Below are 17,815 nucleotides of genomic sequence, written 5' to 3' on the forward strand. Positions count from 1 at the left end.
AATATAAAGTCAAAAACCGTGTTAGAACCAGTTTTGCTTGGAGTTTATCCAGAAGGAGAACAACTGCTTTCAACGATTTATTTAAATTGTTCTGGTGCTGAAACTACATGTAGTTTCACGACTTACAAATAAGTGTCAATGTTAGAGATGGAATATGATTGGTTAGCTAGTAATATTTCATAGTGGTAATTTATCAATAATAAAATTGGTTTATAAAAACTAGTTTGAATTTGGTTCCACTCATCCGGGGTTTAGAGAGTTTTTAGTTTTCAATTGTTTATTGTAGTGAAGGATAGGTGATGTAGTTTTCTTTAGAAGTTGTGACCAGTGACTTCTTGGAGAGGGGAGAGATGTAGTTGTTTGTGTAGATGGAAGAACACTGTGTTGTTCGTGTTTCAAGATGAGTGTCGTTGATCGTGGGTAGTCTTTGGTGATTGTGTCAAGACTTCTGATCGATGCAATGATGTATCGATTTCGTTAAGGTTAGAGCGAGACTACGTGCAGGGTGAAGTTTGACTTTTCCGTATGAAGTGCCAAGTGACTAGGATTGGTATGTGTAATCAACATCGAGATGGCCATTGGTCTGGTTCAGTGGGTTTCCTTTGTTGCAATATTGAGTCCATACTTAAAATGCTTTGAGGGTAGTGACTTTGGCAGCAAACCAAATAGATTTGCCATTCCAGAGATGGAATGTAGTCGGGTTGTCATCTCGTTTGCTGCTCTTTCGTTAGGCTGTAAAAAATTTTTTATATACTTCATTTATATGATTACTTCTTGTTAGTTAAGTTTTAGTTATGAATGATTTTTAATTGTTATCGCAAAAGCGTTTTTATTTTAGTTTGGTTGTTTTTAGAGAGCCGCTCACACTAGAGCAACTCTCAGCAAAAATAGAGTCGGGGTCACAAAAAGTGTTTGTAGCGCTGTGAATTAGGCCGGCTATAGAGCATGCTCAAGACGTCCCTCTGGTTGGCGAGGCCAGGAGTGGGCTATATTTTATGATCTCTTTGTGCAGAGTCACTTTATATGTTCAACCTTTTGTACATTTTCATTACGTGTTTTTCTCTTTTTGTTTTGGTTGTGTACTTTTCTCAAAAGTAGATTTTTTTTGTTTTGGGTTTGTTTTTGACTTTTTTGTATTTTATTTGGTTTTAATAAAACTTGAAAGTGGTTTTTCGAAAAAAAAAATTATCCAGTTTTAATCTGGGTTTAGTCCGGTTTGGGTACCGTGGGACTTTCTTTCTTAGTCATGATATTAGCTTGTGGTTTTTTGACGTTAGTAAGCTGCGTTGGTTAGTTCAGCTTACTATACAATTCCTTCCAACCGGGTTAAAGGAAAGCTTGAAACGTGTGAAAACAAGTTAGAGTTGTTTTCAGTGAAAGTTGAAATTTGAAATTCATTATTTAAACAAATCTTCATGAGCGAGTTGTGCGATTGTGGAAAGGGTGTGTGGTTTATGGGCGAGTGAAGGATTCAAATAAATAAGAGAAGCGTCTTGTAAGAAGGTTAGTTCTTTTTTAATTTATTTGGAATTTTTATCAATTTACTACATAGAAACACTAATTTACTGCTGTGGGGGTTTCAATTTATGAAATTACTGCTGTGTAAAGGGAAATTATACTGCCTTAAATAAATACTGCAATTGTTGAAATGAATTTAAAAAGTTTATAGAAAAGATTTTACAATTTTTTATGTATTTTTATTTGTTTCAGATGATTGATTGGTGAAATCTAAAAAAGAAAAACGAGACAATAATCAAATTCAAACAAAATTTACCATTCTTTATCAAAGTCTCAATTTTCTTTTTTAGATTTCACCAATCAATCATCTGAAACCAATAAAAATACATAAAAAACTGTAAACTCTTCTCTATAAACTTTTCAGTTATAGATACTTAATTATATTTACTAAGGGCCATTGTAGGCAAAAAATCCATTTGGGAAAACAGTGCGAATTGAGTCTGATGATATTAGGAATAAGGAATTTAGCAAGCAAGCGGATGACCTGTTTAGTTTGGAGTAGAGGCCATAGAAGCTCGAGTGCTCTGATGATCTTATGCTCTTCACTACTTAGTGAGAATTCATGCCTGCTGTTTTGAATTAGGTTATAAGGCTTATGGTTATATTTAGTGTTATGAATGTATTCTGGGATTTGGAATTCAACTGGCTGTATATATTCGTGGGGACAATTATTAGGCTGGATTCTTCAATATCAAAACATTTGGTTAGCAGGCAGAATAAATACATTTGTTTTATGGGGTCATAGTTTCGAATGATGCTTTGCATATTAGTATTTTTTATACAATAGGTGAAGTTTAGGAAGAATGGTGAGGTATATTTAGAGTTAATAAAAGCGAATCTGTGTTGTGGGTTTCGTGATGCTGTATTAGTTATATAGTCGTGTTGAAAAAATTTATAACAAGTGTATGTATGGGTTTGTTTTTTGCGTAACATTAATTGATGATGTGAGCAGTGCCAGTGCAATTCACGTTGTTTGGTGCGAGGAAAATAAAAAATATTGGAAAATGATTAATTTTGTTAAATTAAGAATCATAAGCTTTGGTGTCTCGGAGTGCTGTAGAATTATTAATATTGTTTTTTGATTCATGCTGTTAATGACAATAACAAAGTATGATTTTATGAATTTTTTTAAGTATTTTCGTTTTCTTCTAAGATTGTATCTTCCACATAACGTGAAATAGCGTGATCATAGTGGTTAATTGAGAATTGGTTTGCTTTCTGTGCAACTAACCTATTCAATGTTTGCGTAAGTCCTATGGCTGTGAATTGTTTTCATTCAGTGCTGTGGTTGAGTGGTGTGGTCGAGCTTGACATTTTACTTTGTCTTCTGGGTTATTGTGTAATGGCAGAATTAATGGGTTAGTGAAGTGGTAGTATGATGTCCATGAGAGTGTGGGAACTAGGCTATATTCGTCAACGTAATTTCGTTGGTCGTTGTCCGTGGTCTGAAAGTGAGTATATTGTGGAAAGAAAGGAAAGCAGTTTTGTATAAAAATTTTTTAGAGTTTGTATGGAGTGGTTGAAAGGGGACAAAGTCGAGTTGGTGGAGCATTTGGGTATTGGGATTCTTTCGTTTGAATACTCGGTGGGCTTGGCTTTCTTCAATTGTGGAGGCTGGGTTGGAGGATTCGGAAGATAAAAAAGATTGTGATAAGTGATGAATGGTAAATGTGTTACGGTTTTGAAGCTGTTGTTTTGAGGTGAGGAAATTATCCAGATAATTTTCTAGTTTTTCATTGACGGAGCTAGGGGGGTCGGTTTGATCACTTACCATTGGGAATAGGATTGGGTGTTGCGTCGGTGTAGGAAAAAAGGAGTTGGGGAAGGTTCATCGGGAGTTGGGGTGTGGAGTGGACGGAAGGGGGGGTTGCGAAAAAGTGGACGGGCTGTTCTCGGAATTCTGGAACTCCTCTGGAGATTCAACATCGGAAAATTCAAATTGTGAGATGGTATGAAAAACTGTGTTCGTGGAGTCATCATCAGAATCCGTGCTTGGTGAATTATTAGTGAATGATGGTACGAAGAGGAAGTGAGGTCAGAGATTGATATGTTAGGAGAGTTACGTTGGAGGTTGGATGGGTAGGAAAAGGAACGGATGAGGGATCCAATCTGCGGCTCATCGTGGGCTAAAAAAATGGTTGTTCTAAGAACGGAAATTGATGGTGTGTGGCTGTTCTACGATTTGTTGGAATGTGTATTCTATATTTGGCTGATGGGCAGTTACATGAAAAACTGGGCTTTGTTTGTAGCTTTGACTTGTAGAGATGTGCTCTGTGACTGCTGTATTTTTATAGTTTCGCGGTACTAAAGATAAAGGATGGTTATTATGTAAAATGTGTGATTGTGGTGCAGTAAGTGTTGTGTTTCTGTTGTCTTGTGGAGTATCGTATGCATTTGGTGTGGTTGATGGTTTTTTTCTGTGCAACTAACCTATTCATTGTTTGCGTTAGTCCTATGGCTGTGAATGGTTTTCATACAGTGCTGTGGTTAAGTGGTGTGAACGAGCTTGACATTTTACATTGTGTTCTGGGTTATTGTGTAATGGCAGAGTTAATGGGTTAGTGAAGTAGTAGTATAATTTCCATGAGATTGTGGGAACTAGGCTATATTCGTCAACTTAATTTCGTTGGTCGTTGTCCGTGGTCTGAAAATGAGTATACTGTAGAAAGAATGGCAAGCAAATTTGTAAAAAAAAATTTTAGAGTTTATGTGGAGTGGTTGAAAGGGAACACAGTCGAGTTGGTGGTGCATTTGGGCATTGGGATGCTTTCGTTTGAATACTCGGTGGGCTTGGCTTTCTTAAGTTGTGGAGGCTCTGTTGGAAGATTCGGAGGAGAAAATAGATTGTGATAAGTGATGAATGGTAAATGTGTGAGGGTTTTGAAGCTGTTGTTGTACGGTGATGAAATTATCAAGATAAATTTCTAGTTTTTCATTGACGGAGCTAGGGGGGTCGGTTTGGTCACTTGCCATTGGGAAGAGGATTGGGGTTGCGTCGGTGTAGGAAAAAGGAGTCGAGGAAGGTTCATCGGGAGTTGGGGTGTGGAGTGGACGGAAGGGGGGTTGCGATAAAGTGGACGGTCTGGTCTCGGAATTCTGGAACTCCTCTGGAGATTCAACATCGGAAAATTTAAATTGTGAGATGGTATGAAAAACTGTGTTTGTGGAGTCACCATCAGAATCCGTGTTTGGTGAGTTATTAGTGAATGATGGTAGAAAGGGAAGTGAGGTCAGAGATTGATATGTTAGGAGAGTGACGTTGGAGGTTGGATGGGTAGGAAAGGGAACGGATGAGGAATCCAATCTGGCGGCTCATCGTGGGCTAAAAAGATTGTTGTTCTGAGAACGGAAATTGATGGTGTGTGGCTGTTCTACGCTTTGTTGAATGTGTATTCTATATTCGGCTGATGGGCAGTTACATGAGTAACCGGGCTTTGTTTGTAGCTTTGACTTGTAGAGATGTGCTCTATGACTGCTGTATTTCTATAGTTTCGCGGTACTAAAGATAAAGGATGGTTATTATGTAAAACGTGTGATTGTGGTGCAGTAAGTGTTGTGTTTCTATTGTCTTGTGGAGTATCGTATGCATTTGGTCTGGTAATCTTTTATATCTTTAAAGTATCCACTGTAGTATTGCGCATAGGTATCTGAAAATCCTGCGGTTTCTGCAAGCTTCCTTAAAATTTGTTCTATGGATTGTCTTTGGATTGTGTAGGTTTTTGTAAGCATTTCTTGAAATTGTTGTGTGCGAATAAGATGTTGTATATCGGATCTAGAGTATATACCTATTGATTTTAAATCTATATTGGGGTTACAAGCAAAAGCTCTAATACTTTCTAATGAAAAATTTCTGTAATGGTGGCATAAGTTTGGGGTATGGTGTGAGAAGATAGTATTTATCTTCATCCGGATTGAGCTGTACAACCTTGTGGCTATTTTCAGATCCACATAAGAAGGCTGTATTACAAAAATATGTTCGTCAGGAAAGTGTGTCGACGAAATATACTTTATTTTCGTAGACTATACGGATTCTTTTATAACATATTTTACCTTCAAAAACGTTTAATGGTGATACTTTTTTGTACATATGTAAAACCGTAGTATTTTCTCTTCATGCTTAATGAAAATTGATCTATTGCCTGATAATACATATCCTGGATAAGGCAATTTCAGTACTGCGAGTGCAAGTGATTGTAAAACTTGTGTTCTTTCGAGTTCACACAAGTGATGAAGTGTTTCTAAGTCTGATAGTGACATTTGTTGGAAGATTCTGCTTATTATGTAATCCAACTTCATGTCTAAGTGGATATCATAGTAAATTGCGCCAAAATAAGTACTGTTCATTAGTGATATTTCTTGTAAACGTTTGCTGCGTTTGTCTTGAGGGCGAAGTTTCACACCAGTTTTTCCTATGTTTTTCAAAAATTTTAATGCGATGTATGAGTTTTCGTCATTATTAGAAATATGGTCGGTTGGATTTGGGTTAATTATTAACTTTCCTGTTTTTATTTCAAAAGTTTTTTCTTAATCGAACCGAATTTCTGAATATTGTGTTTTGTTAAGTGCAGGCGTTAAGAGTTGTAAATATGCAGGCGAGTTCTGTTTCGGGATAGATTTGAAAGCGTGTTAATTCATTTTTTGTTCCATCGATATTGTTATAAGTATTTCTGTTTTGTTTGATTTAAGTAGGCCTTACTTTATCACAAGTAATTGATTCTATAAATAATTTTCGAGAAAACTTTATCATGCTTGCGTGAATTCTAGCAACTTGAATTGTGGTACATGTGTCTTCAGGGAGCCAAACAATTGTTGCTTGTGTTCTTGTTGTTGGAGCGCAAAAACCTTGTCATTTTTGCGAGTTACGCGTATTCCTTGATAAATTATGGTGTCATCTTTTAAGTCTCGTGTAATTTGTATTTTTTCTAATTGGATTTTCCAATCAAAAAACATTATTTCTTGATATCCCTTGTTTTTTGTGTCTGCTTCACAATTAGAAGGGTTGTTTATTCCAATGTGCGGTATACAGTTTTTTTATCATGGAGGCCATTAGTTAATTTTCCATGTGCGCCGTCTAATTTTTTTTCGTCTAATGTTATATGACCTACTATCTTTCAAGTTCTGCTTGATGTGCAGAGTCTGGAAAAACATGAAAAATTACCCATTTTCGGTCTCTGCCTTTATTTGTAGTTAGAATTAATCATTGAAGCTAGTTTTCTACAATCTTCTAGATTAAAATGTAAAATTCGTTTTATAATTGCTTTGATAAAAAGATTCGTGATTGAGTCTTTTTCTGTTACCATTTGATACTTGGGAACAATGTACTTTTTTTCTTTAAAAATGTTGCTGTGAAAATATATATCCTGTTAAGGTTCTAGCTCGGCTTTTGAATAAAGTGTGGCTAGTATATTGGTTATTTCTATTTATTGTGGTTCGGATTCGCATTGACTTACTTGGTTTATAGCGTTTTTATGTAGTGTATTTCGTTCTTTTTCTACACAATCAGAGTGTGTAAATAATAATTTTTGTGGTCCTGTTCCAGGGGAAGAGTTTTTATGGGATGTTGGTTCGAAAAGAACAAGGGCAGAGAGTGTTTGTAGGAAAAAGAGTTTTTAAAGATGAATGTGTAGGTTAGTCCCTAATATGGGTTATGGAAAATTATGTATCCAAAATGTCTTTTTTGTATATCTATCGTACTTATAGATAAGTTCTGTTGTGATAAATGGAGGAGGTAGGGATTGAGCTGTTATATTTGGTGGAGCTAGGGAGAGAGGGTGATGTACTAAAATATTTAATTTTTTTTTTGTTTTTTCAAAATTGTGTGTTAAGTTGTCTTGTGTAAGGATCTGTATGTTTTGCTTCTATTAGTTAAAAGTTCTCTATAGCTATAATCTAAACTTGTAGGGAAATTTAGTGGAATTGTTGTTGTTGGATTTTGACTTATTGCTGAAGGGGTTGAAAGTAGTGATAAGGTTTCTGGTAATGACAAAAATGTATCGGATGAGATATCTATAGGGTCGTTTACCAAGTTTGGTTCACCTTGAGTGAAAGGTTGTGTCATCCAATGTTGAAGTTGGGGGTTAAAGGGATTTTCACGAATTTCTTCGGATATGGGGTTGATCCTTAGTAATCCGATGGTATGTTCGGAATATTTTGTGAAATCTTTTGTAATGGCGGAGGGGTAGTTTGAATTGTATCAATGTAAAGGTCAAGAGGATTTGGGGATGGTGATGAGGGTAAATTCAAATGAATTCTGGGAGTTGTAAAATTCCTATTACGTCTTGGCTGTATGATCTGTCTATCTTTTGTAGATGTTTGGTTTTGGTTTTGACTAGGGTGTCTTGTTCTATTAAGATCTTGTTGGAGAGAAGGATAGATATTGTATGTTGGTTCGTATTTTGGTTCGCAAAAAGGTGCGTGGCGAACTACGGGTAATAATGGTTCTGATAGCAATGCGTGTCTTTCTTCGATTATATATGGATTTTCTTGAAATGAAATACCTGCTGATGATTGGAGCTGATTTGTTTGACTAGACGTTGGTGTTGTTGGAGATTCCTGGGATGTCGTAGTCGGTGGGGATTGTTGTGTTGGTTGTTGATTGGATATTTTGAAAAAAAAATTAATTAATTTTTGCTTATGAAGAAAATCTATGTTGTTTATAATATTTTTCTATGAAAATAATTAAAATTACTGTTGCCAGCTCAGAAGTTATTCTTGCTTCTTTTATACATTTGCAAATTGTCAAATTTAGAGAGATTAGAAAAGTGACAAATATCATCAAAAGAAGAAAGATGTCTTTCCTAATGAATAAATGTCTTAACCTTTAGATAGTTATTGAAAAATCGTACCTGAGGAGGTGGTCAAAAATTTTTGGGAAGTTGATATAGGCTTTCTGGAGGGAGTGAAAAATTACAAGAAAAAATGCAAAAAATTACGTGGAGAGGAAGAAATATTTCAAAGGTGTCTATGATAAAAAAAATATACTATTTTGAAAAAAGAAGCATTTGAGAAATGATTCGTCCTGCCATTTGTTTTTTGTTTTCCGAGGCAAAAGGTGAGTATGGTCGGATTTTTTATTAATTTTTGACAAGTGGGTTGGATATAGGTAATTTTTGGTGAGAGGAGTACTGACGGTCTAGGAATGAGCTTTCTAGGTTAGTTTTCGTTTATTGGATGATCGGGGATATTCAGGAGTTATATGTACTTTAGGCTAAACGATCATGTCTTATTTCACTTCTATGATTATGGCTATTTTATGATTTTTCCTTGAGGGAAATTTTAAGTATAAGTTACGACAATTTTGCTGATGTTTTTACTAGTTAATAGGGAAGGCTTAAAACATTCAAATTTTATTTTTTTGTTTCAGTTTTCAAATATAAGCGTGTTGCTTAATTTTGACCCGGAGGTCTTTCAGTTATAGTTTCATATACGTTTGAAGTCAGTCAAATGTCGGCTAAAGAAAGGTTTTCAGAGAGGGGTGATGTTTAAATAAATTCTGATTGGCTAAAGTTGAACTAGTTCTTCAAGAAATTCAGTATGAATTATAGAAAAGAGAAGAAAAGTTATTACATTTTAAAAAATTTAAATTGATTATTTAATTAGCAAGAGGTTTTTTAAATTCATATTTCTTTAAAATTTTAGATTTTGGAATGAAAGTTTTGTAATCTTCTCGTGGTTGACTTCTGAGTCGTGATGATTGTCGTAGTTGAGTTTTTTTTTGTTTCTGGTGATAAAATTTGTTCATCTAATTTTTGATTTTTCCTTTGTTTTTGAGGTATTTGTTTACTGCTAGTTTCTTGAGATTTTTGTTTGGTATTTATAAGTTTTTTATTTTTTGGTTCTAATAATTGTGTTGAACAATTTATTTTATGTGTTTTTTGGTGATTATCATCTGAGTTGTCGTTAGTCATTTAGTCCTGTGAAGAAGTATAACTGTGTTAGATCGCGATGAGCGTGTTCTTTTGGGTAATATGGTAAAAGATTATTACTGTGTTGAACTATTTCCTTTTTATTTGAATCAATAATATTATATGTTACATCAGTGGGTTTGTCAATAATCTGAAATGGTTCTTTTCGGATTGGTTGTAACTTTTAGGATATTCCTTTTTGTGTTACAAAATTTGGTGTTTAGACATACGTTCCAATTTTCAGGTTTGACGCACGTGGGAATCGTTAATTAAATTGCGATTGAATATTCTGTTTTTGTAATAGTTTTTCGGCTATTTTTTGATAAATTTCCTTGTGTTTTTATCTCTTTTTAAAACCCATTCGGTTTGTGTACCGGGAGCTAATTTTAAGGTTTGTGGGGCGATGAAAACGATCTTCATCGTGCGTGTGTAACGGTAAATTATAACATATTGAATCTTTGTGTTTTTTGAGGAATTTGCTTTGAACATTTTTGGTTTCCGTGTTTTTTTATTGAAAACCACTTCATGAGGTGATAGTCCTATGGTTGGGGATATCTGTGATTAGAAGCTAAGGGGAATAATTTTACGTCGGTTGACCCTTCAGTGTAATTTGTATCATATCCATTTATGATACATCTGAGGTTTTCTTGTAGTGAACGGTTCATTTCTTCGACTAAACCATTAGTCCATGGGGCATGAGACGTTCGTGGTTTTTGTTTAATTTTGTATAGATGACATAATGTGATAATTTCATTTTTTATGAATTCAGTGTCGTTATTGGTGGCAAGGATTTCTGGTAATCCAATTTTTGCTATCCAGTGTTCGTAAAGTGTTGTATATAAATAAAATACATTACAATGAGGTACAGGGTTGAGTGCTACATAGTGTTTAAATGCATCAAATATAACAATTACAGTGAGTTTTCGTCTGGAGAGGATTATATCGCTCCTTTTGTATCAAATGAGATTCTGTGGTTGAAATATAAACTTTGTCGTTTAAAGTCTCGTTTATCTGCTATTTGTTACTGATGTGGGTAAGGTTTATTTAACTGGCAGGTTATGCAATCGTAAGATAATAATTAAATCCAAATCGGTGCGTTTGGAAAGTAAACATAAAGTGGATAAAGTTTGATTATGTTTTTCTGATCCTGCATGTCCTTTTGTATTTCAGGAATGTGAAATGTGAAATGTTAGGAGTATCATACTTAGTGGTAAACATGGTACTTCGATGTCAGATGTTTGATATTCCAAAATAGCGGTGTTCTCGTTTATGGATGTGTTTTTAAACTTTCTGAAGTATCTAAGAAGTGTTTTGTTTCCTAGAATTGTGATATCTGCTTTTACGTGTTTTGTTTTATATGTGTGCCAAGACTTAATTTGTCTAATGACTAGCCCAAGTTTCTTTTTTTCTGTGGCTGGTAGAAAGATATTCTCAATTTCACTTTTTGAAAGAGGTATATTATCTAGATTTCATGTAGATTAAAAACTTGGTTTATTGTGTTTTTTGAGTCTAAATCTGGAGGTTCTGATAAGTTTACGTTATCAGTGAGTTTTCTTTTTCTTCTAAAGGGAATGGGTCTGTACTATACATTTTTTTGCTTAAATGATTTTTCTTGTAAATTGTTTTTGATCCATGATGAATATGGTATCAACTTAAATGTAGAGTTTCCTAACAAGTCTACTTCGTAGTGAGTTTTTTGGCAATCTAGATATAATGGAAAATGTTGTAAATTGTTTATTTGTGCATGATCAACGTCAGTTTTTACTGCGTATTTGCATTCTAATCGTGGTGATGTTTCGTCTTTTGCCAGAAAAAACTTAGTGTTTTGTGGCATTTCTACTGTTGTTTTTCTTGTTATTAGTTCAGGTGGTGTGTTTCCACTGAGTGTGTCTGGCAAAGCAAGATTTTTTTCTGCGGTCCAAACTATATGGGATTTTGAGAATTTCATTACAATCAACTGAAATCTATAAATAGTATGGTTTGGATTTGACTTTTGTGTAAGTAGAAAAAATTTAAAATTTATGATCTGTAATTAAAATTGTTGGATGTTTTGATCCAAGTGTTAAAAGTTTATATTCTGTGAGAGTAAATATCATAGCTGTGAATTCTCTCATAAATGTAGAGAGTCTAATTTCTGCTGGTGTAAATGATCTTGAGTTTGCTGAAATAAATTTCATTTTGTTTGTTCCATTGTGTGATTGTAATAATGCTGCGCCGATTTCAGAATTGGAGGCGTCGCACATAGCATAAAGTGAGGAGTGTTTTTATTTCTCCAAAATGTTTTTGGTTTTCTCTTGTCCATTCAAAATTATTATATTGTCTAAGAATATTATAAAATGGTCTTAAATTTAATTGCAATTCATAGACGTATTCACTTTAGACGTATTCATAGACGTGTTCATAGACGTATTCTTGGAATGCAAAAGTGTAGCATTCCAAGAAATTCTTGGATTTTCTTTTTATTTGATGGAGATTGAAGTTTTATGAATGCGTTAATGCGAGTTTTTAATGAAAGGATTGTATTTCCTTTAACAATTTGTCCAAGGAATTTTACATGAGTTATGTTCATGGAAAAATTTGATTCGTCTGGGGCTGCTATCAGCGTCGTGATTGTTCATCTAGTGGCATTTGATTGTATACGCTGTTGATCTCAGCTGTTGTAAAGTATTTTCCGTCTATTGTTGTGAGAACTAATTGAATTGGTTTTATGGGCCAATTACATTTAGATTCATCAATAAGTGTTTGAGGTATCTTGCGTCCAGAACGATTTTTAAAGATTCTCCTTTAGCGAGGATAATAACGGGATTTATGAATGTGTTTCCTTTTGGTGATTTTTCCTTATTAACAGCAGAAATGGTTTCGTTTTGTTCTAAGCTATCTAGTAGTCTTTTGACTTTATCTTGTAAGTGAATTCGAACTTTACTCGCTCATTGTTTTTTGAAAACTGCGTCAGTTTTTAGCGGTAGATGTAGTGGTGAATTTGTTTTTCCAACATCAAATTTAGATGTAGCGTAAAAAATTGGGTATTTAATTAGAAGTTCTGCTAGTTGTTCGAATTCTTGCTGTGTAATTTGAGAGAGTTGAAAATTGAAAATTGTAAGGAATTTTTGTTGTTCAGTTGTATATTTTGATATATGAAAAGTTGGTTTGAAATAAGGTGTTTTTGTAAAGTAGTCCGTTTTTTGTTTTGGATCAATTATTAGATCAATAATTGATAATTCTTCATTAAAAATTGATGATTGGCATATATCTAATATTTTCAAGATCTTGTTTACTCTATATGCTGTTTCTACTGTTGGAGAAATTGTTGCATTTGTTTCACAACGTCCTAAAAGTCCGAGAGGTAACGTTATTCTATATGGAGAATCGTTGTATACGTGCAAAGAAATCATATTGGAAATTGTATTGTTTGAGTAATTGATTGATGAGATCGTTACTCGAAAAAATTTATGAATTGGTTTGAATTCAAGGCCTGACATGTATAGTCGTTGTTTGTTTTGTTTTATGTTGTTTTGATGGAAATGACTTATTGAGAAGTTATATACATATCCTGCTGGTGGTTTCAGGTGTTTCTGTTCTTGGTTATATCTGGCGTAAAATTTGGAGAAAAATGGCGGTTGTTTATTTAATCTTTGAAAGATTGGGAATGATATGATTTCCTTTCTTGTATATTTATCCTTCATATGTAATTTGCTATTCAGAATAAAACTAGTGGGGATATATTTTATAAGTGGTATTCGAATGATATTGTGTTTTATATCTGTGATATGAAATGTTTGTTTGAAAGGTTTAGTTAAAAGTTTTTTTGTTCCATTAATCGAGTGGGAACAATGAGTAACTGATTTTTTCCAAAATTGCTAAAATTGATCTTTCTGCTGTGGCTAATCTGCTTGAGATCTTTGAAGGTCATGATTTCGGATGTAAATTTTGTATTTCATTACATGTGGGGAATGTTTATAATATTTGGTTCTGCTCCTGAGTCTATTAGGAAATCAATTTCGAGGTCTGGTGATAAAAAATCTTTGCTTTTTGGACTTTATAAGAGAAGTGGGATTGTCCAAACTTTTTCACTGGGTAGTTGTGCTTTATTTGCTGTTCGTACTTGAAATTCCTTTAAATTCTTGTTCGGTTTAGTCTGTTATGTTTTGTGTATTATCTGAATTTTCAAATTTATTAAAACTTTTATCGTTTAATTCGGTTCAATTGGTGTTCCGTATTCATTTTCGATCTGTAGCTTGTGTATTTTCTATTTTGTTCTCATCATCTGCGGATTCACAATTTATATGTTTTGATTGTAATTCTGAATTTTTGTGTTATCAATATCGGGAGCGTCTGATTGAGTTTCTTCAGTTGATTGTACCTGGTTGATTTGTCTTTGATGTTTGAGTGTACTACTTCTATAGCTTCGTTGTGAATTTTGATATTGTGTATTTTTCCGGTGTGGTGACTGCGAAAAATTTCTTTGTCGATTTGAAAAATCAGAATTTCGGTTCTTGGATTTGTCACGTGATCTATTGTGATAATAATTATAAATTGATCTGTTGTTTGAATAGTTTCGTGATCTATTATCTGAGTATTGTCTATTCCTATTGATTGAGTAGTTCCTGTTTCGGTTATACGAAGAATTTCTGGAACGGTTGTTTGAATAGTATCTATTTCGAGAGTTTGAATTTGAACGCTTTCTATTGTAATTGGAGTAATTATTTCTGTTTGAGTTTGATCTTGAATAAATCTTGAATGTTGTAAATTATGAAATGATATGAAATGTTGTAAATTATTTATTTGTGCATGATCAACGTCAGTTTTTACTGCGTATTTCCATTCTAATCGTGGTGATGTTTCGTCTTTTGGCAGAAAAAACTTAGTGTTTTGTGGCCTTTCTACTGTTGTTTTTCTTGTTATTAGTTCAGGTGGTGTGTTCGACTGAGTGTGTCTGGCAAAGCAAGATTTTTTTCTGCGATCCAAACTATATGTGATTTTGGGAATTTCATTACAATCAACTGATATCTATAAATACTATGGTTTGGATTTGACTTTTGTGTAAGTAGAAAAAATAAAAATTTATGATCTGTAATTAAAATTGTTGGATGTTTTGATCCAAGTGTTAAAAATTTATATTCTGTGAGAGTATATATCATAGCTGTGCATTCTCTCATAAATGTAGAGAGTCTAATTTCTGCTTCTGTAAATGATCTTGAATTTGCTGAAATAAATTTCATTTTGTTTGTTCCATTGTGTGATTGTAATAATGCTGCGCCGATTTCAAAATTGGAGGCGTCGCACAGAGCATAAAGTGAGGAGTGTTTTTATTTCTCCAAAACGTTTTTGGTGTTCTCTTGTCCATTCAAAATTATTATTATTGTCTAAGAACCTTATAAAATGGTCTTAAAATTAATTGCATTTCATAGACGTATTCACTTTAGACGTATTCATAGACGTATTCATAGACGTATTCTTGGAATGCAAAAGTGTAGCATTCCAAGAAATTCTTGGATTTTCTTTTTATTTGATGGAGGTTGAAGTTTTATGATTGCGTCAATGCGAGTATATAATGAAAGGGTTGTATTTCCTTTAAGAATTTGTCCAAGAAATTTTACATGAGTTGTGTTTATGGAAAAAAACTTGATTCGTCTGGGGCTGCTATCAGCGTCGTGATTGTTCATCTAGTGGCATTTGATTGTATACGCTGTTGATGTCAGCTGTTGTAAAGTATTTTCCGTCTATTTTTGTGAGAACTAATTGAATTGGTTCTATGGGCCAATTACATTTAGATTCATCAATAAGTGTATTGAGGTATCTTGCGTCCAGAACAATTTTTAAAGATTCTCCTCTGATGAAAAATCAGAATTTCGGTTCTTGGATTTGTCACGTGATCTATTGTGATAACTATTCTAGTTTGATCTGTTGTTTGAATAGTTTCGTGATCTATTATCTGAGTATTGTCTATTCCTATTGATTGAGTAGTTCCTGTTTCGGTTATACGAAGAATTTCTGGAACGGTTGTTTGAATAGTATCTATTTCGAGAGTTTGAATTTGAACGCATTCTATTGTAATTGGAGTAATTATTTCTGTTTGAGCTTGATCTTGAATAAATCTTGAATGTTGTAAATTATGAAATGATATGAAATTATGAATTCTATTGTAATTGGAGTAATTATTTCTGTTTGAGTTTGATCTTGAATAAATCTTTCCATATTGATTGTTTTGACTGTTTGATCAACTATGTATCTTTTGGAGAAAATTTGTGAATTTTTTTGATCTCGATATCTTCCGCGGTATTTATTTTGGTAAGGAGGTTGTTGTCTAGAGGTATAAAAGTTATATGGGAGTAGTTTTCCTGAATTATTATGACTGTGAATGTTTTTGTTTGTTAAATTATGGTCTTTTTTCATAAATTGATAAAAGAATTTATTTGGTTCTCTATATTTCTGTGGTTTGGTCTGATTATCTTGTTGTTTCTGTCTATATTCAGCAATGCTATGTCCATATCTACAACAATAGTTACACTGCTTTTTGAATGATGGTTTGCCCTTAAAATTTGAATTTTCTCGTAGATATTCAATCTTTGAATAATTTTTTTGGCTAGTTCAGTGTCGGAGAATGAATTTTATTAATTGTAAAGTAGTTGTGTGGATGTTGCTTACGTATTGTAATTTTATTTTTCTGTTTCTTCTAGGTTCATAGTGATTTCAGCTTGTTCTAGTTTTTCTACTAGTTTTCGGAAATCTATATCAGGTTTTCGAATTGAAGATGAATATGCTCTCTTTCTTATCGCTATTTTTCGTAATTGTGAAATAAGTTTCATCATCAAGGTTTCTGTCATTTTTGTGTTTTATAATCATGCGTACTAAAGGAATATGTTTTTCCTACTAACGTTTCGAGTTTCGATTCTTTCTGTAAGTTGTTTAATTGTTTCATTAGGGAGTCTACGATTTTGTTGCATGGAACTCTTTCACGTTGTAATTTCTTTCAGAGTCCTACAGTTTGGAAATTCTTGTGTTAATCTTTTCCAGTCTGAACTAATTTCGGTTTGTAAAACCGAAAACCATTTTTGGGCTGCGCCATCAAGTGTGGTTTGGATTAAAGCTGTGCGTCTATGTATCCAATTTTGATGAAGTGGCGTATTTTCTGGTTCAGGCCTTATACTAAAAATTAAATTAGCTGTGATTGCGTTTAAATTATCTTCTACTGAGTATTCAGGACCTCTCCCTCTGAATACCATTAGTGGTTTATCAGAAGATATAGAAGATCCACCCATAAGGTATGGATTTTGAGTCAGTTGTAGTGATTCTGTGGCTTTTGGTATTTGAAAAAAAATTGTGAGGTTTGTTTTTGTAATTTCATGCTTTTGTAAATAATATGGTAATGGGATTTCATTTTGCATTTGAATTGGTTGATAACTTTGTGTATTTATACGATTTTGTGATTGAAAGTCATTATTATATGATACATGGTTTTGCCTTGTTTGTTGTGTTTGTTCATTTCGTATAAATGGTTCAAAAAGATCTGGTCGATAAATAGGATCTGGTTGATCAAAATTCCAATTATTGTTTTTGTTGGTTTGTGCTGAATCGTTGTTGATTTTGGCTATAATATTCTTCATCTTCTGAAAAATGTGGTTGATTCATTGTATGATCTTCTTAATCATATTTTTTTTGTTGGAACAACGGATAGTTTTCGCTACGATCCATTGTAACTCGTGGTTGATCGTTGAAAAATAGTGTGTGGGAGGCTTGTTGTAGTACATTTTGATTATAGTTTTGTGCTTGTGATTGATTTTGACTGTTCATATAGGGTGTTTTGTTATTTTAGATTTTGCAAAAAAGTTATAGTTATGATCTGAAAAGCTGTTTCCATTAGACGTTTTTTGTTTTTTGTTTGTCGTGATGTCCTTGCTGGTTTAAATGTTTGAAAATCCATTTGTGAGTATTTTGGAATGATAGAAGGTTTTACTGTAGATTGTATAGTTGTTTGCGGAAATGTTGTATTTTTTTTGGAGTTGTAAGTGTAGGATGAATGGGGGAAATGCTTTGAGGCGTTGTTGTTGGCCTTGTCTCGACTATTTCTTCATCCATGAAATGTGATGGAGTTTCAATAACTTTTTTTGTAGGATTTCTTGTTCCATTTAAATTTTCTTGTATTTTATTGAATATGGAGTTTAAGCTATTACTTCCTTGTGGAGTTTGAGCTTGTGAACATTGCATTATAATTTAAAGTTGTTGTTTCCAAAGTACGTGGAGTTATTCTAACATAGTCTTTATTGATAGAAATAGAGGTGATTGCTTGACTTGATATATCAGTTGTTACATATTAATAATTGATGAATTAGACCAATCAGGGTCCCAAACATAATCTGTTCCATCTGCTAATACAATTTCATCGTCTGAATTTT

The sequence above is a fragment of the Symsagittifera roscoffensis genome, chromosome 1 (genome assembly GCF_963678635.1).
Source record: "Symsagittifera roscoffensis chromosome 1, txSymRosc1.1, whole genome shotgun sequence".
NCBI lineage: Eukaryota > Metazoa > Xenacoelomorpha > Acoela > Convolutidae > Symsagittifera > Symsagittifera roscoffensis.